General features: G+C 43.1%; 1 protein-coding gene across 31 annotated transcripts in view; it reads right to left on the bottom strand.

Annotated features, from left to right (window-relative positions):
- The window catches only part of ESRRG (estrogen related receptor gamma), a 607,049-nt gene that overhangs the window by 403,977 nt on the left and 181,143 nt on the right, over positions 1 to 21,929 (bottom strand). The gene's annotated exons all lie outside the window — the stretch shown is intronic.

Raw genomic sequence — 21,929 nt, 5'->3', positions numbered from 1 at the left:
GCATGGTGTTGCTGAGCGCAGCACCCGGGAACGGCTCTTTCGGCAGATCAGGAACTTGCTGTGTGGACAGGAAGGGCTGATGCTGCCACAGGCCCTTTTCCACGCACTTGACCACCACCAGCTTCCCAAGGAAGCAGCCCATGATAGTAGCCTCATCGGGTTGCACCCACACGGTTCAACACCCAAACCCCAGGCGATCTTGTGAACTACGCATCAGGGAGGAAGATGGCTACTTTCCTTTATATCATACTTTTAAGAACTTTCAATCATTTGTGATTCTTTCTATATCTCAGTGTGTGTGTGCATGTGTCTGTGCACGCGTGCACACGTGCGGGTGCGTGTCTGCCCGCACGCACACACGCGCCCGCCCACTTCCCTCTCTTTCATCCTCAATTCAAGCATTAACCTTTGATGTAACATTTTTGCTCCTCATCAGAATGGAAAGAAGGAGCTTCACAGAAGCAATTGAGTTGGGAGAATAAAAAGGATGACATCACTTCAAACGTGGACTTGCCAGAAAACTCTCTTTTCAAGTGCTCCCCTGTGTCACCAGCCAGGGACCCTCCACTCTCCCTGACCGCTGCATGCTGCCCCCGTTTCATATCTTTTGATCACCATTTGTTTCATGCCACCGTTCGTAACATCCCCCATGCGTACATGTGTGTGTCGCACTTGTGTACTTTTTAAAGCTCCTATCCGCGTTCACTTTATAAACTCCCCAGTGAATGACAGGAATTCATTAGCATCCGTTATTAGTTTGATAATTCTAAATAAAGTCAATACAAACATTTACATGGCATTTGCCCAGGAAGAGTATCAGGAATGAGAATTCGAGGCCATCTGCTCCTGTTGCTTCTGATGCATGAACTACAAGGTCCATGGGCAGGAAGGCCACCAGGGAGGGTTCCACCACTGGTAGGTGTCTCTTTTCCTCTAAGGCACAAAGTTAAAAGTCTTCAAACTTTCTCCCTTTTCACAATGTATTCATGTCCGATGCAGACTATTTTAAGAGGTGTTCATGTATCACTGAATTCCGTTCTGCGGCCCCCCCACCCCTTTCCCCACCGACTCAAACACACAGCAAACACAGTGAGAAAAAACATGCATTGCAGTCAGACTGACCTGGGTTCAAATCCTACTCAGCCAGCACTCTAGTCGTGTTTTACCACCTGACTGCTCTAAACTCTGCAGCAGAAAACAACAACCATTGTATTTGCTCATAAACCTATAATATGGACTCTTGTTCTGTTGATCCTACTGGTGGTCCCTGACGTGGCTGCAGTCAGCTGGCTGCTTGGTGGGGGGCTGGCTCGGCTGGGATGTCAGGCTAGCTGTCCTTTCCTCTCTCCCTCCTGGTGGTCTCAGGGCCTCTCCTGCACCACATGTCTCTCCACACGGTCTCAGCGCAGGGTCTCTCCAGCAGGTAGCTAGACTTACTCTTGGGTGACTCAGGACTCCCAAGACTACAAAAGTAGAAGCTGTTAGGCCCGATGAAGGCTTAGGTCTGGAACTGAAACACTGTCATTCTTGCCATGACCTATTGGTTCAAATCACCCTCAGGGTCAGCCAAGTTTCGAGGGGCATGAAGGACACCACAGGTGAGAATAGAGAAGGTGGGGGTCATTCGGAGCCACGGACATAGCAGACTACCGCCACCACTTAACAAATCACTTAATCTATACATTTGGATGAAACATGGGTTTCTCCGTCCATTAGAAAGGAATAATAATATCCCCATGTTTATGGAGCTCTAACAATTAAACATGATAAATATAAAGGCTAACGCAGACCCTGATACGCAGTCAATACTCTATAGTCTCTTTTGTGGATCCCAAAGTACTTGGATTACCCAGAAATATGTGAGCCCCTTTCTACCACTGTCTACCCCTCCCATGAGGGTAGAGCCCGCAGTTCATGTTACCATCCGGGAAGTTGTGCCCGTGCCTAGTACAAATCTGGGCGTTCAGGGAGCACCCGGTCCTGCGTTCTTGTTGATTGAGTATGTGACCAAATGAAACTGGTATACACTGTCTCCAACAACTCACTTCCACAGCACACGAACAGATTGAGCTATTTCACAAGAATTTCTTAGATGCGAATGAAAAGTTATCAAATTCAATGTCATGAGCAATCACAGCAGTCTGGGGCTCATCTTCACCTCTTTTTAAATATAGTATATATAGCAAATTTCCCAAAAATATTTTGCCAGATTTCCACTGCCTCAATTTTAAAACTCAGGCACACTATAAGTAATATGTAATCCATATGTCTATGATTCATTTTTACCCAGTTCATCAAAATGCTGTTTTTGTATTAAATGTCAAAATGCCTTTTATGTCTTTATTTATGAGCCCTTTAAAGCTGTTATTTTTAAATGATGGTAGAACATGTTTCGCCAAATTTAAAATTTACAAAGGCACTTGTAATTTCGTTCCAAACATCAGCTTCTGGGAGAGTTAGTTTTGTTTACTCTTGGGAAAATTCCTATTTTTCAGATACAGACTTTAAAAATTTACTTTGGAGACTCAAAATTCTTAATCACCTAGGTGTGCATGGAGAATTTAGAAAACCAATACGTGACCTACTGTCCCTCTGAAGGAAAACTTCTATCATTTCATTCTACCTCAACTCTGTACCTTGATGAGGAAAATAAAAAAGAGAGAGAGAGGGAGAGAGAGACTGCTATTTGTTACCTATTTGTAAGGGGAAAATAAAGTGCAGACTTCCTTCTCCCTGGTTCTAGACTGTGCATGCTTCCCCACATGGACACTGTATGCTCACATTCCTCCCAAAGTCAAACTTCATCAAACCCTCTTCTCCTGTCTTTCCTGTCTCTATCATTCTTTAACCTTTCCACTATGAGATTTCAAAAATGCTAACAATCTAAGGGACCTCTTCATAACTCAAATTTCTGTGATAAACTAATTGCAATTTGAATTAAAATAGCACAAATATATACCCTAAGGCAGAGCATTAAGTAAAAAGAAAAATAATCTGTAAAAGTCAGTGCTATAGATTTATTTTAAAACACCTATGTTTCCAATAAGAAAGTCTGAAAAAGAGAAGAAAGAAAATCTGAAAACCAGGTAAGGTCTATGACCTTAGACAAATCAAACTCTGAACTTTATTAATCTATAACACGAGGGTAATGAAGCTTATACTACCCCCATCACAGACTTATTATGAACATCAAGTGAGTAATATAACATTTCATAAACTACAGGCAATACTACTGATAATAATTAAATACCTGGTATTACGCTGTTACATATTTTTATCCCAGTTTCAAATATAAACTGATGTAAATCCACTTTCTTCCCTAATTATCCCTTTCAGAGCAAAACTATTTACAGCTAACCACTAAAGATAACTGTGGACAATTAGCTTGCCGTAACTTTGAAGATCACAAATGTGAGGCCTTACAGGCTGATTAGCTCAGGCTCATGCTCTCTCTCCCAGGGGCAAGAGTTTGCTAATTCCAAGTCACCTGCTGACCAAAGGATAGCTGTCTGTCCCTTTGTAAGGAAAATGCCATCTACTCGGCACCAATACTCCTACGTTCAATTTGTCAAAATGGTAATTACTCCAGGAACCGCATTTATGGGTTTGAACCGAGACGCATCCTATCTCCAGGCTTTGGTGAGGAGGCCAGTCACACAGCTAGAGCCATTAGCTCAAACAGAAAACCAGCTCTGAAATGGGAACACCAACCAGGATCAATCCAGTGCTAGGTGAACCATATTTTCTAGTAAACAAAGTTTGCTTTCTTAATAACTTGCTAGAACAGAATACACTCTTTTCATTCTTGTCTTGAAGAATGTAAGGAAAAAACAAACAGACTATCACCATAGCTAAGCCCCTTCTCTGGAAATCAGACAAAAGCAAGTCCTACTGCTCACCCAAATTAGTCCTGCACGTAAGAGGACTATCACGTTTCTACACTACCGCAGAGCTGACCGGGTGTTAATTTGAATTTTAAGCAGAATCAAGCTTTTGCTCAGGTCCATCCCACCTGTCAGTGGAGAGTAGTATAACAAGATAATTACTTCCTCTTATTTCAAAATGCCAGACACCCAAGACTTCCATGGAAAATGAACAGAGCACCTGTATTACATTTTATTCTAATAAGTCTAGGGCTGAGTATCATGGACACCCTCTTCTGTTATTCAGGGAAATGGTGGCAGAGGACACGTAAACCCTACAAAAAAGTAGAATGATAGTGTGTGATGACTCCAGAAATACACTCAGGGAAAACTTCCGCAAGAAGCAAGAGGAAATTGTATACCATTCATTCATGTAGCAGGGCTTCCTTGGTAAAACAGACAAGGTCAAAATTCAAGGTTATTTATTTATTTATTTATTTTTAAATTTAAGGGTTTTTTTTATTTATTTATTCGACAGAGATAGAGACAGACAGCGAGAGAGGGAACACAAGCAGAGGGAGTGGGAGAGGAAGAAGCAGGCTCACAGCGGAGGAGCCTGATATGGGGCTCAATCCCATAACACCGGGATCACGCCCTGAGCCGAAGGCAGACGCTTAACCACTGTGCCACCCAGGCGCCCCTGGGGTTATTTAGAGAAGGAAACCAGCAATGCTGTGCTCCTGCGACGAAACTGTTGTTCAGTCCCTCAAAATGCTAAAGATTTTAGATGTAATAAGGTTTCCTTTAAAAGTCATACCCAGAACTTGGCCTTGACATGGCAAGGCATGGCTCCTCGCAGAAGAGTGAGAGGTTATTTAAATCTTACAAAAGATTTGATCAAAATAATGAACACCCATCAAAGTTGCACAGAAGACCTAGAAAACAGCAAAGCCTGGCTGTGTATGTGTGTGTGTGTGTGTGTATGTTAGTCACTGTGCACAGCGGCATGCCTGAATTCATCTGACGAGTCACAGCTTTTCACCTAAGGATCAGTTCAGAATGTTTAAGGATGCCTATTTACTTTTCAAATTCGCCATGAAAGACTAGACCTTTACTAATATCCAATAAGATCTATTATTACTTAGTGGTGGTTTATAGGATTTGGAAAAGAAATTTCTGAGTTATGACAAAGCAAATCTAGGGACAGTCCTCAATGGACCACTTTATGCAACACGATGGCACTTGTAACACTGCTGCCTTCCCCTGACACCGGATTTCAATCCCTGCTCATCTGGTAATTGGACATCTACCCTAAGATCTGTCCTGGAGTGTGGAAGAAGTGGGGAAAAGAAGGAACCACATAGAAAGGTCACTATTACAGGCATCCGCTCCACGCAAGCAGAGAACACCTCATTTCCTCTATATGTTGAATGCATCTTAACATCTAATGTGGACACCTGCAGTAGGGGCAGCATGATGGCCTAAGCAGGGCATGAGAGTCAGAATCAGGCAGCAGAACCAGATTCAAATCCCAAATCTGACACTTCCTGCTTATGTGACCTACAGCAGTTTTACCCAATTTACAGATTTGACTCTATTCTGCTCTCTTATTTAGAAAATGAATGTAATGTGGCTAATGTTATCCTAAGTGGTTCCACAAGCCTCTGACTCCAGATAGTCAAAAGAGATCATTAAAAAAATTACATTTACAATATCTTTCCCATTTGATGGAGACAAAATCATCACGTAGACACCAGGCCAGCCTTGAGCGGGAGGCGGAGTGCGGCTGTAGCCCTGGCCAGACGGCCGGCTCTCCGCGTCTTCGTCACTCGGTGACTTCTCACAAGTACTTCACTGAATTTACTTTGCACCCTGCATTCCATCGGTGAAATAAGGAACCGCAAGGTCTCTCAGGGTCTGAAGATGTCAGACAGAGCATGTCACTCCTCTGCCGAAAACTCCCAGGGGCTTCCCATCTTCCTTGGGGAAAAAGGCTGAGTCCTTACAAGGGGCTACAAAGTCCTACAGACCTGACCTCTTATGCACTCGGACCTCCCCCATTCCTCCCTTCCTTCCCTAGAACACTCCAGGCTGTCTCCTTTCTCAGGGTTGGGACACTCCTTCCCCTCGCACCCACCCCTCAGGGACCCACACGGCTGCCACGTCACCTCCATCAAGTCTTTGCTCAAATGCCACCTGCTTGCCTTTTCTACTCAGCTTATCTAGAACTGCGGCACCTCCCTACCCCTGTGTCCCCTCCACAGCACTTACCACCTTCTAATAGAATAACTATTTTTAAATGTACCCTGTTGTCTTAACCCCTTACCCTGGAACAAAGCCTTCAAGAGGGCAGGAATTTGTATCTCTGCGGCACAGCCAGGTACTAGCGACGGCTCAGTAAATATTTACGGAATGAACAGATTTGTTGCAAGGCATCAGATAGAATGTTATCTGCAAAGCACAGTGTCTGGCACACGGTAGGAACTTAATAAATGATAGCTATTCGTTCTGGAGGGTGGTAACCAAGGGTAAGATTATAATCTTTGGAACCCTGAGTGGGCATATGCACTGCTTTTGGCCAGTGAGTGATGCAACTAACACCTGGGTTTCCCCAGGGTACTAGAAGGTACTGTTCTATTGTTGGGCCTCGCCATGACTCACTTGCAGGCCTTGGGCACACCAGTTTCTGCATCTGTAAACAAATACAACAATATCTACCCTCCGGGGGAGAAAGAAGCTAGGAAGAGTTCTGTTTGTCACCTGCTCTGCCATCTGACGTGAAAGTATCCACGGCATGATTTAAAACATTCCATAAGATTAAAAATCAGAAAATGTGATCCGAAGGGGCAACTGACCCCAATGTTCATGGCAGCAATGTCCACAATAGCCAAACTGTGGAAAGAGCTGAGATGTCCATCCACAGATGAATGGATAAAGATGTGGTATATAGAAACAATGGAATATCACTCAGCCATCAGAACGGATGAATATTTACCATTACATCGACGTGGATGGAACTGGAAGGTATTTTGCTGAATGAAATAAGTCCACCAGAGAAAGATAATTATCATATAGTTTCACTCATATGTGGAATTTAAGAAAGAGCACAGAGAATCATAGGGGAAGGGTGGGAAAACTGAAAGGGAAGTCATCAGAGAGGGAGAAAAACCATGAGAGACTCCTAACTCTAGGAAACAAACAGGGTTGCTGGAGGGGAGGCGGGTAGGGGGACGGGGTAACAGGGTGATGGGCATTAGGGAGGGCACATGATGTGATGAGCACTGGGTGTTACACGAAACTGATGAACTACTGAATACTACATCTGAAACTAAAGATGTACTATATGTTGGCTAATTGAATTTAAAGAAAAACATTTTTAGAAAAGGATTAAAAATCAGAAGAAAGGACTATGATGTTTCTGCCTACCAAAAGCCTCTTTCGGCTGGCACTCACACACTCCACCTGAGAGGGTTTCGGCCACAACCTCTTCTTTGGGTCAAGCAGCAATGAGGGAAAACACAGTCTGACTTTCCGGGGAAAATCTGAGAATCACATTGGCCCAGTGGAGTAAGTCATTGTTTTCATCAGGGTAGAAAAATACAGGGATGGATACAGTGCTAGTCTCCTGTTCACTAACTGGGCAGCACTCCTGCAGCAAGAAGGTGAATAATTACACAAGTAATTAACATGTCCTTGATTTTCATACTCTAATCCTATAGTTGCAGGATTTCAACTTGAGTCCGCGGGAAGAAGAGAGCAGAATGACAATGACTGGGATTGGTGTTGGAGAGAGCACTGGGCAACCAGGAGATGGCTCTGGGTTTCTAACCGCTTCCTAATGAGGTACAAGTACAACAGATGAACATTACCAGCGAGCATGCTAGTTGTTTTGTTGCTTTTTTTAAACAATGGGGTGCCTTGCAGGTATTTGACACCCCGATCTTCCCTAAACCCCCACTCCCACCTCTTCACGCCTGCTCGCAGTATATTTGATGTCACTGTTTATTAAAGATAACTAATGCCCTAAGTCTTTATTTACTTCTGTTTATTGCTATTTTAGCAGGAGTCACTGGAGAGCTGCTATGTTTCTGGTCCACTCGGGTTCCTTAATCACTGTTAGTAGGTAAAATCATCTGTGACAACTAATCCAAAAAGCAGATTATATTTATTTTGGCTACAGTGGCTTGCAATTCGTTAAAATCAACAAAGCCTTTTCATTAGCCCCCTGCTGATGTCCTAAAAACAGACATTTCAAGAGTCTCAAAGCACTGAGCTACACATATGCAGCCAAGCTAATGCTGACAGATTCTCAGTGCCATTCTTAACACAAAATCTTATTAAACTAACAAACAAGAAACAGAACCCCTCTGCTTTCAAACAAAGGCTTAATTAACATGCCTAAACTCCAAAATGAAAATCATAGCCGCAAAGCTTCCTGAATGTGGAAGCAAAACAGAGACTGTGTCATTAGTTAAGCAAGATTTACCAAAAATCGGGACCTTTTTTTTTTTTTTTTTTTTTTAATAATGTGGTAAAGTATTAGGAAGCAGAACCATGGTGCCTATTTCTAAACAGTTCTGCATGGGCATTCTGGCCTTCCAAAGCTGGGATTGTGACGAACCGGCCTATTGATGGAGGTTGCAAATGTACTGAGCAGAGGATCAAGGTCTTATTCCGGGGTTGCCAGAGATTAGAAACAGCTGCTGCATGTTTAAGGACAACATCATTCCATCAACTCCTCTGTGTCCTCCCTCTCCTACCCTCACTCCTGAGACCACACCGTTGCCTTTTGCAGGCATGTCTTTTCCTCGCTACCATCCAGCTATCCATCTCAAAGAATGGCCTCTTAAACACGGAATGGGATTTTAGGGCTCAGTGTCAGAAATGGGGGCGTTCCAGGAAAGATGCTCACAGCGGTGACTCAGCCATCACTGTGCCACCAGGCAGCGGCCATAATTAATGAATGTATCAAAAGGTCTACTCAAGGAGCAAAGAAGGTAGACAATGATTTATGTTTACCTAAGGGGAAGATTACTTAGCTTTGCAAGAGCTTTCAGAATGAGGAAGCCCAGAAATATTTAGGTACGGTGTGGTACCTCTCCAAGCCGGAGGAGAATTTCAAAGAAGGGGCAAGCAGATCCAGAAACAAAGGTGGGGGGGGGCGGGGTCCGTGCATAGGAAGATGTGCTCTCTCCTGACTTTTCCCTCCACAGCTCTGATTGGAGAGCTGCCGTGATTGCTGTATTCTCATGACTGTTACTGCAATGGAATTATTTGTCAGCACCCCCAGCACAATCCTGAATGTTGTCAAGGATGATTACCAGATGGTACTTCATTCAAGTCTCTGTCGTAATGCGTGGTTTTCCACTGGTCAACAGGGGAAGCCAAAAGCAGCCCTTGAGAGCCACAGCTTGCTTGGTTCCGAAATTCACAAGGGATGAGGGCATCAGGCTGCCTCTGAGACATAAAGGTCCCAGCTCGTCTCCACCAGGGCCTCTGTCCAGCAGCCCCTTCAGCCAGGACTTCGGCTTCCTCTGGTTCATTCCATGAGCAGAAGAGCCGTCTGTTAGAGCAGATAATAAAATCCAGCCTAGAAGGAAAATCCACATGCAAAGCTACTCTCAACTCAGAGTTTTGTCCACAGGGAAAAGTGAGCCACATCTGATATACAAGTTATCATTTTGGCTCTCCATAATTAAAACTATTGTTGCTATGGCAATCCAAAGAGGGCGGCAGATACACGGAAGGCTCATGTCATGGCTTTTTTGTTGTTGATACAGTTTGTAGCCCCAGCCTGGGTTTACTGATGGCAGGGCAGAGATGTGACTTGGGCAAACAGCAGAGCGACATGGGGTAAGGTGAGAAAATCTGAAACTCAATTATGTACCCAAGATACTGTTTTCAGTCGTCCCTCGGTCCCCGGCCTGCCTTATTCAATAGATAATAAAAGTGCACTGTCTTCCTTATGTATATTTACATCCAGCAGCTCTCCCCAGCACATGTCAAAGCTTCCTGATTTTCTTCTCTATCATCTACCGCTATCTAGAGGATTATACTCGAGAAGATTTCCAGGTCATCGCAACAGGTCACTTTTCTGAGCCACCTCATCAGGGAATAGGAACCACATGCAGTTCTCATGCAGGGAAACAAAGAATCCACTTGGTTTTGTGATTTAAACAGGAAGGCGAAACAGCCTTTATTACTGTTGTCATATAAAACATGTTGAGACCAGCAAGACAGCAGCAGTAGCCCTGAGGACTATTTCAACGGTGTACCTCCTGAGGTTATTCTCAAATAAAAGAGAACACACCCCTCAGTTTTTGTTTTCAGTTTTCTGTTTCAATTGTTTTTTGTTTTGTTTTGTTTTCTTTTGTTTTAAGCAGGCCTCCTCTTTTCCGGGTGTGTTTAAAATGGGCCTGCTGTTCAATGTTCATGATCTCCTTGGGACAAGAGATTCCGAGCCAAGCAAGAGAACAAGGCCACACAAACAACTCCACACCCTCTCAGGCAACCCCGGGGTCCGGTACACCTCTGCGAGCAAAAGCCAGGAATGAATGGAACAATGTTTCCCAGCATCGTCAGACCCGGAAAGGCACCTCGGGCACTTGTTAAAATACAGAGTGCCAGCCTCCTGGCCTGGGGACTCTGCTTCCACAGCTCTGGGCGCCTCTGGGAAACACGGAAACCGATGACACTAGCCAGGTGCTCCGAGGGACACACTGCCCCTTCATCAAGGTGTCCAGAATTAAATCCAGACTGAAAGGACCTAAGCAACTGTTTCCTGGCCTGTTGTGCTACACACCCAGCTACTTGGACACAACCAGCTTCCCACCCAGGCAAACTGAGAACACCCATGGAAAAGAATTATTCCACATCCGTTCACGTGGTTCCTGCACCCCCTCGAATCCGGTTTGGTAATGCTTATGGGCACGGGATGGGGAGGAGAGGAAGTTCTGATGGGCTTTTAATTTTATTTTCCAACTAAAAGTAAGAGGAGAGAAACTAGCAATTTAACACAGGTGAATGAACTGGCTCCTGGGTAGGGGTGGGGGTTTGCAGAGGAGCTGAGCCGGACACCATGCTCAAGGCAATAGTTCAGAGATCCAAAAAAAAAGTATAATGTTTCACTTAATGCCGGGGACAGTAGCTCAAGACGTTGAAAGAAGCATATAATATTTCCCTTGGGGATCTGAAGGTAGCAGGGTAGGTGACAAAAAAGGCTGGAGGACGGAGGTAGAGAAGGGAGCTTCCATCTGGTCCAATGAGTAGCAGAGAGGAGGCAGAATGCTGAATGCTGCCGCTGTCACCAAGCCGCTCCCCCTGCAAGAAGAATGGCTGCCCCCATTACACTATCTCATGGACACTCTGTCTCACTGGAATACAACTTGTTGGGGGATTAGTGTCTAGAGAGAAATTTTCAAATAAGCTTTTACTAAAAGACCAGATGCCTAGCTATGGCAACTGCTTCTTTTTAATTCCAAAAGCAATCCGCGCCATAACCCAATAGTTCTGCCCTCTGATAACGGAATAAAATCTAATACTGTTCCTGAAATTTTATAGACATTCCTCTCTTTCTAAGGACATGAATAGTATATATACACTGTTCAAAGGCCCGATTTTTCTCTTTTGTAGCAAAATGGCAAGAGCCTATGGGAGAGCGGAGCCTGGGGCAATGTTCCTTTTTGCTTAGAAGCCACCTGCTAATCACCTGCAAATAATAACAGACTACAAGGGAGGCAGCCGGAGATGGCCCCTCACCACCACGAAGGGCAAGGGTTAAGTAGGAACAAAGTGAGGGAGGCTTTCTTGGCCTGGGGGGACTCTGCAAAGTGACCAATGAAAGCCTCCCCAAGGACGGATTCAAGGGGCCGAGGAGCAGCAGTTAAAGATCAGAGGCAACTTGAAATGGGCCAACGAGTGGGACTTCTGAAGTAGAAAGAAAAAAAAATAACACCTCCAAAAAGAAGATAACACAATCTCAGGACCAGCAGTCTCTTGGACAGTGACTGGCTCTGTCTAGGCTGAGAGGTTGAGCTTGACGGGCAGGGCCCCTAATGAGCCCCTCTCATCAAGCTGCTTGCAGAAAAATAATGGCACTCTTTCTCTCTGCGGCAAGGCCAGCGCCACACTGGACAATGGCATGATGAAAATGGAGTTCCCGGATCATTAAGGAGAACGCTAGCTTCAAACAGGATGCGGCAAAATCTGACTATTCTTTAACCCGAAAGAACCTAGGGCAGACAATTCAAAGGGCATTAAAGGCTTAGGAAAACTGTAACTGAGAAGTCATTAAGGGAAAAGAGCTTAATCCAGTTCCAATCTTTAACCGAGAAAGAACTCAGGCATGTAAGGGATTTTGATGGAATGAGTATGAATAATTATCTTCCAACTACTGAAAAGTCAAGGAGAAGAAAAGGGCCTGAACTAGTCTAGCAGAAGAAAAGAAAGTTTTGAACACACCCATGTGGTATCTCACAGTAGCTGTGGAATCTCTTTCTTTGGACTGTAATGAACTATAGAACAGATAGTCATTGATCTCATAGCGCTGAGGGCTCTTCCTACATAAAAATTGTAGAACAGCTTTGAATTGAGACTTCACTGGCTCCCCAGTGCCCTATGGAGCCAAACATCCCTTCATCTTCATCCAGCTCTCCCCTCCTTCTCCTAGCAGATGTCTCATTTTGTTCTGCCCCTTCTCATTCATTCCCCTCCGCCATTTTGATAACAAGGGAAGGAGAAAAATGAATCTCTCTCCAACTACTTCTCAAGATTTACTACCATGTGAAATTCATGGCATGCATCTTCATCACCCTCTTCACCTCAGGGCTGCCATGGCCCAGTGGAAGCATTTCCTCTCCCTCCCGTCTAGTCTCCATCTGCTTGGACATTTTTGTTGACTTTGCCATGCACATGGATGATTCCTCAATCTACTCTTTCTTTGCTGCTTGAATCTACCAGCCTTGGTGCCACTGACCAGCCCCAGGCACTAGATTACATGACAGATTTTGTATCTAGGACTTAAAATACTGGTCTCCTGTCAAAACAGCCCCCCTGCATATCCATCGATTAATGAATGGAAAAACAAGATGTGATATATACATACAATGGACTACTATGCACCTTGAGAAAGGGGTAAGATTCTGATATATGCTACAACATGGACTTTGAACACATTCTACCTAATGAATAAGCCAGACTCAAAAGGACACATATTGTATGGTTCCACTTATGAGGTACCTTGAGTAATCAAATTTCACAGAGTCAGAAAGTAGCATGGTGGATGCTAGAGGCTGGAGGGAGCGGGGAGTGAGGAATCATTGTTTAATAGGTACAGAGTTTCTGTTTGAGATGATGAAAAAGTTCTGGAGACGGGTGGTGGTGAGGATGCATGACTGCAAAACAACATGTGTGTACTTAATGCCACTTAGCAATGGTTAAACTACTAGGGAAAAACCCAATCACCCAAATCTGTATGTGAGTGCTCAAGTCACACCTAAATCAAGCCGGACTGTACTTAGTTTCAGAAAACGCATGGCAGGCTCTGTCAACAAATGGGGGTGAAACTTTAAAAATTTACCTATTTTCTTTCCTTTCTACCCTCTCCTTCCTTCCTTCCCTCAAGAGATATTTCCCAGTCAGCCACTCTGTGACCAGTACAGTAATCAAAGATGGGACCAAACAGAATTTTCAGGGGGCGCCTGGGTGGCTCAGTCGGTTAAGCATGCAATTCTTGGTTTCACCTCAGGTCATGGTCTCAGGGTTGTGAGACCCAGCCCTACCTCAGGCTCGGGGCTTAAGATTCTCTCTACTTCCCTCTCCCTCTGCCCCTCCCCACCCACTTGCTCACACAGCCTCACTAAATAAATAAATAAACAAACAAATAAATATTTAAAAATAAGTAAAAAATATATTAAAAAAATAAAAAAGAATTTCCAATCTAGAAAGCAACAGTCAAGAAGCAAGTTAAGAAACATATAAGTTAAGAAACAGACAAATGTTTGGGAACATGTAATCCTTCCCAAGGAGGGGATGCTTTCAATAAATGTTTTTTGAGCAGAGACATGGAATTTGAATAGGAGTTAGGCAAATAACAAAGAGCGTATAGAAGAACATTCCAGACTGTGAAATGCAGGTGTGAATGAGAAAAAAAACAGCCAGGTGTGGAGGATGTAAAGCAGTTTGGCTTGGCTGGAGTAGAGGGAGAGCAGAGAGGCTTGCGATGAGGCCTGCCCAGAGGTGACATGAAACACTTAAGACTCTTTCCCTAAATGCCAGATGAGAATACTGAACCAGACCTCCCCAGTCTCTTCCTGGTGTAGGACGCCATTCAACTGTAAAGATGCTAAGTGTGATCCCTTTCCAAGCACAACTGTCTTGCCTGTTAGGCCACCATCCTCCCTGTGTCCTCACAGAAACTGTGCCTGATTCCCCCCACCCCACCCCCACCCACACTGTGTCACTCTTACCTCACCCCAATTGTTAGGCCCCTCATGGCTTCGCTGGATCTCTCTCCTGTCTATGTCCAGAATTGACGTCCTCACTGCTGTCCTCACTTCACAGACATTCTGCCAAGTTGATTATGTAATCTTCCTCGCTGACTCACATCCCCTCTGAAGAACCTTTTTCTCTGACTCACTTCTCCCTCTTCACAAATATCCTTCTTCTTCTCCTGCTACTTTTAATCTCTCTTCTTACTCTTTCTTTCTGATTCACATCTTCTCATGTCTTTTCTGCATCCATATTGCTCTTTGGCCACCAAATGCTGAGGGACATGTGAATGTAGCCCATTTCCAATTCACTCTGTCTAACTTCATCTGGGCCCTCTGCCATGAGTACAAGGTGATCCACTTATTCATGCCCGCTGCTCTCCCAGGCTCACTTCCTTCAGAGGTTTATTTAGAATTATGCTCTTCTCAAACTCCTATCCCCTTGTTTTAAGGAAATGACTCTGTATTCGATTTATTTTGTGCATACCCTCATCCCTCACCTTCTCTTGCCTTTGCTATCCATGGGTCTGTTTCTACAAATGGGTGCTGTCTTCCAGCCTTTTTTAGGGAGGATGGGACTTCTCTATACTAAAGTGGAATATGGCCAAGAAGTAGAACACGGTTCTTGCCCTTCTAGAAATTTCAACCTAGTTAGGAACATGATCACTATATACTTTGTCATTTTAGGATGAACACATAACTAGAATATATATTATACATCACTGTATATGTCATTATAACATATATCACTGTTCATCATTATAAAATACACTATTACACTTTGTTGCCTTAGCATAAGTCTTAAGTGGTGCCAGGGCATACTTCAACACCTAGGTTTCTTCTCACTGAAGAGGTCAGAGAAGGCTGCAGAAAAGAGATGATGTGTAAGTTGGTCTTAAAGGAAAAGTGGGATGCCAGTAGGCCTGACAAAGTTTTGTGGAGGGGTCCCAGAGAGAAGGAACTGCAAGTGTGAAGGATGTAGGCTAAACACACAAGGTCCCATAGTGGTTCTGTGCTTTCTCAGTGAACAGCAGAAGAGCACGACGGTGTGTGAAAACTAGAAGTGTGTGATAAGATAAGGTTGTGGAAATTTCACTGCCAAGTTAGTCAGAAAGGACCTCATTATAGATAATGGGATATTACTCTGGAGTGGCCCAGAGTGAGGCTTGAAAGTTGAAAGGCTGAAGGCCAAATCCAGTTAGCAGGCACCTGTTACCATCTGGCCCCAGAGTAACTGGAGCCAGGCACGTGGATATTAAAAATGGCAGGCACATTCCTCCCAATCCTCAAACATGGATCCCTGTCCCTCCTGTCCCATCCCTAATCTTGTAGGTCGAGGTGTTTCCTACCCTTACTGACTTACATACGATTTAGCTTCTTTAATCCTATGCTCAGAGGTTTCATTTTCTTCAGATTAAAATTACTTTTTCTGGCCATAAAGTAATACCTACTGTTTGTGAAAATTTTGAAAAATTCAGATAAATAGCTCTCCCCTGATATTAAAAACGCTTTCCCTTGACCCACCCCCATGAAACCACATGGCCCTTCTTTCCCTGTCCTGTAAAATATACTGACATCTCAAAATGTCCAAGTCTCCTTACCTTGCCATTTCCCTCAGCTGGGAACCCTACATACCCCTGCTATCTCAGCCTTAAAGGTTCAGCTCAGATGTCAACCTGTCAGGAAACCCAGCTGTGCCCCTCTTTCCCCTCCACCCCACTGATCCAAGTGCCCTCCTTGGGGTTCTCACGGCTCTGGGGGTATCCCTTAGTGAGAGCCTCACCAAATGAAATGGAAATACCCACTTTGCAGTCATCTTCACAACTAGGCTATGAGCTATGAGGATCAAGTATTATGTGGAAAAATGTGTAAAAGATTTAGAATAAAATTAATAATGTTTTTCTTTCTTTTGAGGAAGAAGGATCAAACTAGGCAAGACAGAAAAATGTGAAGCCACAAAAAATAAAACAAAAAAATATTCAACCGCTTCTCCTTGATGATAATCAAAAGCAAAATGAAAAGGTACAAATAAAATGGGGACAGATTTTTGTAACATTGAAGGGAAAAGGGGTTAATGTTCTTAGTGTGCAAGAAGTTTCAACAGATAAGGAAAATGATCCCTATTTCAACAGAAAAACTGGTAGGAGAATAAAAAAATGCAAATTCACTAAAAAAGATAACAACCAACCAATAAAAACTAAGATGTTCAGCTTCATCAATAATTTTTAAAATACAAATTAAAATAACTATAATGTATCATTTCCCAATAATAAATTGGCCAAAAATTTGAGTCTGATATCATCATGGCTAACTAGGAAATGGGCAGTAGTAGTAGGTTGGTAGAAGTGCTGTTTTATATAATTTTTAAACAATCCACTGACAGTTATTGTAAAATTACCCTGGCTCAGCAATTCTACTCTAGATATCTCTCCTATGTAAATGCGAACACAAGAATTAAAAAAGTGCATAGCATTACTGAAATAGTACCAAAAAAGGGCAAAATATCCATCAAGAAGAGAACAGGCAAATACGATATGTCCACTTAAGAGGACACTAAATATTTACTCACCTGAAAAGATATATACATATGTTTAACAAGCAAATTGCAGGCTGAAATGTGGCATGTTGCATTGTTTTAATTGGAAACAAAACTAGTTAGATAGATCTCTTTATAACCATTGGAATATGCAGAAAAAGCTATTAATACACTGTGAATAGTGACTACTTCTGGGAGTGTGTGGCAAAGGAAGATTATGCTTCATCCACTAATTTTCTCTGTTTTTCCCCCAACAAAATATTTTTTTAACTTTGCCATATGTATCTTTATCTTTAGCACTTTGCATTCCTCACGGTAGAGGCTCAGCCAATGTTGGTCAAAGCGAAATAGTTTCCAGATGATCATGAATTCTTAGAAATCTATCCATTTCATCCATTTGCAAACCTAGTGTGACCACACATCAGAGTTGACTTGTTATGTTTGTTTCCTGGCCGAATTATTAATAGCACCCCCTTCACTCCCAAAGTGATCAATTGGGATGAGAAATTGTATGGTTATAAAACCTCGCAGAAGCCCTTGGTTTTGTTGATTAGCAACTCCTTCCCCAAACTCTTCCCACCTTATCTTCATGGCACCGTACGTCATGCCCTCCCATATTTCTCTTCCCTTTCCAATTGCTCATTCTCTCTATCACGGATTCCTTTTCTTGTTTTCCTCCCTAACGCTTTTAACCGAAAGCTCTTCTTTCTCTGCTTAATGTGATGATGAATATTTCCTCACATCCGCGCGCAGGGGGTCTCTCTATTTTGGGCTTGGACTCCTTCTCTAAGCTGATTTGCTAGGGGAGGCTTATCATTTAGATTCCCCACACCCCCAATTTTAATTGTCTACAATGGAGGAATGCCCTTCTCTCTCCTAAATGATCCTGCTTTCAGTTCAGTTTCTCAGAAATGCTCCAGGTGATGGGTCCTCGCCGGATGTCATGTCTACATGGAACAGCAGCAGAGCAGAGTGAGTTCCTAGGTGGACCGCCTGCATTCGAATCATACTCCTTTACTTGGCTGGATTTCTGCACTTCTCTGTACCCAGTCTTCCCATTTTAAAATGGGATAATAGTTGGGGCTCCTGGGTGGCTCAGTCAGTTAAGCCTCTGGCTTCGGCTCAGGTCATGATCCCAGGGTCCTTGGGATCGAGTCCTGCGTCAGGCTCCCTGTTCAGTGGAGAGCCTGCTTCTCCCTCTTCCCCTGCTCAAGCTCTCTCTCACTTGCTCACTCTCTCTCTCAAATAAATAAAATCTGAATGAAGTAAAATAAAATGGGATAATAGCAAGCATTTGATGGGGCTACTTTCAGGATTAAATGATTTATTATATTTGAAGCCCTTAAAAAGTGTGGGGCACATTCCAAGAACTATAGAAGTGTAAGCTATTATTCTGCTTTCAAGTTTTCTATCGCAAACATGTACTAGAATAATAATAAAATGCGTTAAAAATAGCCAATGGCTCCCAATGATTTCTAAATCACTGGGAACCGTGTACCTAACGTAATGCCCTGCTCTTCAGTAAGAGAAAACCATGGTCCTGGTGTAACCTGGCCCTCTGGCATCTGTCCTCTCACGCCTTCTAGGTCCTCAGTCCTGCTCCCGCCCCTACTCCCTGTGTTTGTCTGGTTTGTCTTTTATAATCGGCTCTCAAATGAAAAAAGCACTTGCCAATTTCTGTGGAATAAATACTCTTACCATGGCTGACGTCAAGCTACCAACATGGCACCACAGTATGAGCAGTGGGGAGGAGATGGGCAGCGCATGAGAGCAGCATAGACTTTTACCCCCCAGACATGACAGACACGCCTCAAGAGCGTAGGGGATTGATGGCAAGGCATGAGTGGAAATAATTAAGAAGTGATAAGTTTTCAGTATTCACTACTTCTTGTTTTTAATAGAATGGATTTATTGTAAGTTTATGTCATTTAATTTTTAATCCTATGTCATAAAAGCTGGCTCACTGAATTTCTAGAAATTTAACAACTGGTCCTCAGAGTGTGATTAAGTTCCAGCATACCTCTAAGCCCCCACCTCAAACATTCTCCCTTCCAGTCCAGCCTTTCCTCCCTCCTGAACGGGCTCTCCTTGCTTCCCTCTGCTGACCCTCTGGCCTACCCCCTTTACAATGCAGGATTGCAGCCCCCACCTGCCTCCCCCTTCCCGGTGATGTCAGCATTTTTGGAAGAATAGGATACACTTAGCACCTAAGTATGCATATTTCTTATCCTTTTCACGGATTATTTGTGTATCATCCTTTCTCCCATCTCCGAGTTAGATCACACTTGTTTCAGACCAGTGGTTGCTGCCTGAGGAAAAGGAGAGGGGCTGCCTATGGGAGAATCATTTGAGAACCTGGGGGCTTCTCAAGCTTCACCTTCTCCTGCCTAATTGAGGCTGATACAACATCTCCCACGTCTACCTCACTGGGGTTTAGAAAGCCACTATTTTGTATGTTACAAATCTTAGCACAATGAATGTCAGCACATAGTGAGCACTCAGTAATTACATGCCTGTTGAAACGACCCGACATTTTAGTAGAAAAGTTAAAATTCTATTAACTAACTTAGAAATTAGCTAAAAAGGTGGATTCCTTGTCAAGGTAGGTTTTTGTCTTCTTATACTGAAGTCAAAGAAACAAAACACAGTTTTAAGGTACAAGGTGAGAAAATAGGTTAGCAAGTTAGGGTATTCTTTTTGATAAAGGCAGTGAAATAAATGTTTTTAACCAGGGGCCGAATGCACAAGCACATTACCACTTAGAGGATCAAGTCGCTGATGCCTTTATTAATGTGAAAATGACTGTTTAGAAATTCCTGCTGCCACATTCTTGGACACCTTGGGGACATGTAGACACACGTAAGTATAAATATATATGGCTTGGTCATATACTCACTGCAAAGCATTTTTAGACTCCAGATGTGATGGGTAGGAGCTAATTTCATTAGAGATAATATTTAGGGAGCAAATTGTTTTTCTCCTGCTTACTCTGAAATAACATCATAATTGTCTCTCATAGACCTTGACAAAAAAAAAAAAAAAAAAGAGCGAAAGAGAGAAGGCTAATGGACTTCATGTTCTCATGGAAATTCTGGATGGCATTAAAACAGTCAAAGATAAGCACCAGCAGCGGTAAGGCATAAAACCTATATTTCAGGACCAGAATTGCAACATCACATCCTTTCTGAAATTAGAGTAGGGATTTCAGATTATCATTTGTTCAAATCATTTGCATTCCCTGGGCACATATCCAGGGCAGAAGTTTCCCGAGAGGCATTCTCAGGCCTTGCTGAGGCAACCACCCTGAAGATAAGACACACTTGCAAACTCAAGGGCTGTATGAGTGGGTCTTCCTCTTTTAATTGGTATTTATATTTGCCCCAAGAAAGAAGACTAATTTTCAGGCAGTCTCTTCAGTGAAGAAAAAACTCACAATTTTTGGCCTCACTTAGCCAGCAGTAAGCTTTCTGCTAATCCTTAGTCATAAATAAAGAGCATTGACAAAGACATTAAAGATGGAAACAATAAAATTGTCAGGAAGGGCAGAAAAAAGATTGCCATGATATTCTGTCTCCGTTTGCAAAAAAGGTATTAAAATCCCAACAATACAAAAATAGACTTGAACAATGACTTTTTTTTTAAGGGAGGGGGAAATTGCTCCCGGCTTCCGAAGATGAGTGTCTTAAAGCTTTCATTGATTAGTTGATAAGTTTGCTGGTGAATGATTAGTCGATTAGTCAGAAAGGTTTGAATTAGTTACTAGAGCTCTGCCTCCCATGAATAAAATGCGGGGAGTGTTCTCTCTCCCTCCCTCTGTGACAGATGATATCTGTTTTCTCCTGTGAGTTTGAATTTAAGAACCACTGAAGCCCAGCAACAGTATATTCTGGCTCAAATGAGCTGAAAATTGCATTCAATTTGAATTTCAAAAATGGAGGGGAAGAAGGGGGAAAAAAAAAACCCTCAACACTCATCAAGTCTCCACACTTTTCAACTACTTCCTGCTGCTTAGTTGCATTCCGCCAGGCTGAGGACCTGAAACCAGGATGTGCTGCAGGGGGAAAGAGCATCGCTGGATTCCTGCCCAGTCTGAGTTTAAAAATAAACTTTTAATAGTCAGGATCAAAGCAAACCTCACTTTTACGCACATGCATAATGCAGAATGCGACCCACCAAAGAAATAGATTTATCTTCTCCAAACTCAAATTGGCCTGCTTTTCTTCTTTTTTTTTTTCCTTATGTACATTGGAGGTGATAAAGGTGAAGGTGTTTTCCCTGGGAAACTCTAGAAAGGTAAATTCTTTTCTAAATGAAAATTAATTCCTATTCAACTCACTTAAGACCCTCATTCCTTGCCGCTTGGTTTTTCTCCCTTCACCTGCGTCGCATTACAAAGCAGATGTGTTCTTGAAAAGTTGAGTGAGTAGACATTGATTTTTCAAATCAAATCATATTTTGAATGCTCTAAGAGAGTTGGTTATTGAAAGGAATCTTGTGATAAATTATTTTATAAAGCCAAGGTATTTTTAGAGTGCAAATAACTGTCCCTTCCTGCGAAGGCACCGTAAGCATGAATTTGAAGCCCATTCCAGTTCCTTAAAGCAGGGCGTAACTGCAGTTTAGAAGCAGCCCGGATTTAAGTATCACCACTAATTAAAACTAAACTGGTGTCACACAAAACAACAGATGATATCCCGGAATCATATAACTGAATGATTTTTGGCCAGAACTCCATTTTATGATAGTTTGAGCTGAAGGAGCAGAGAGAACACCAAACTCATTTCAATCCACTTCACACATGGAAACATATTCTCCCATTGCCTAAATTATTCTCAATTTGCAAATTAAGCAACTTGGGTGCCATGAAAAAGGTAATTCGACTTCTAAAGTGCCATTTTCCACATTGAAGCAAAAATCTGCCGAATGCTGCTCAGAAAATCCGACTTGCGGCAGAGGGTTCTGTCCGAGCAGCATGGAGAGGCATCGCTGGCAGCAAGGGCGCACGGATTTCCTGCGCACGCACTCTGTGCCAGCCTCTGTAGC

The sequence above is a fragment of the Ursus americanus genome, chromosome 2 (genome assembly GCF_024610735.1).
Source record: "Ursus americanus isolate L20-20 chromosome 2, mUrsAme1.1.p, whole genome shotgun sequence".
NCBI classification, from domain to species: domain Eukaryota; kingdom Metazoa; phylum Chordata; class Mammalia; order Carnivora; family Ursidae; genus Ursus; species Ursus americanus.
The sequence above is the reverse complement of the archived record's forward strand: the minus strand, read 5'-3'. Positions and strand labels throughout refer to the sequence as shown.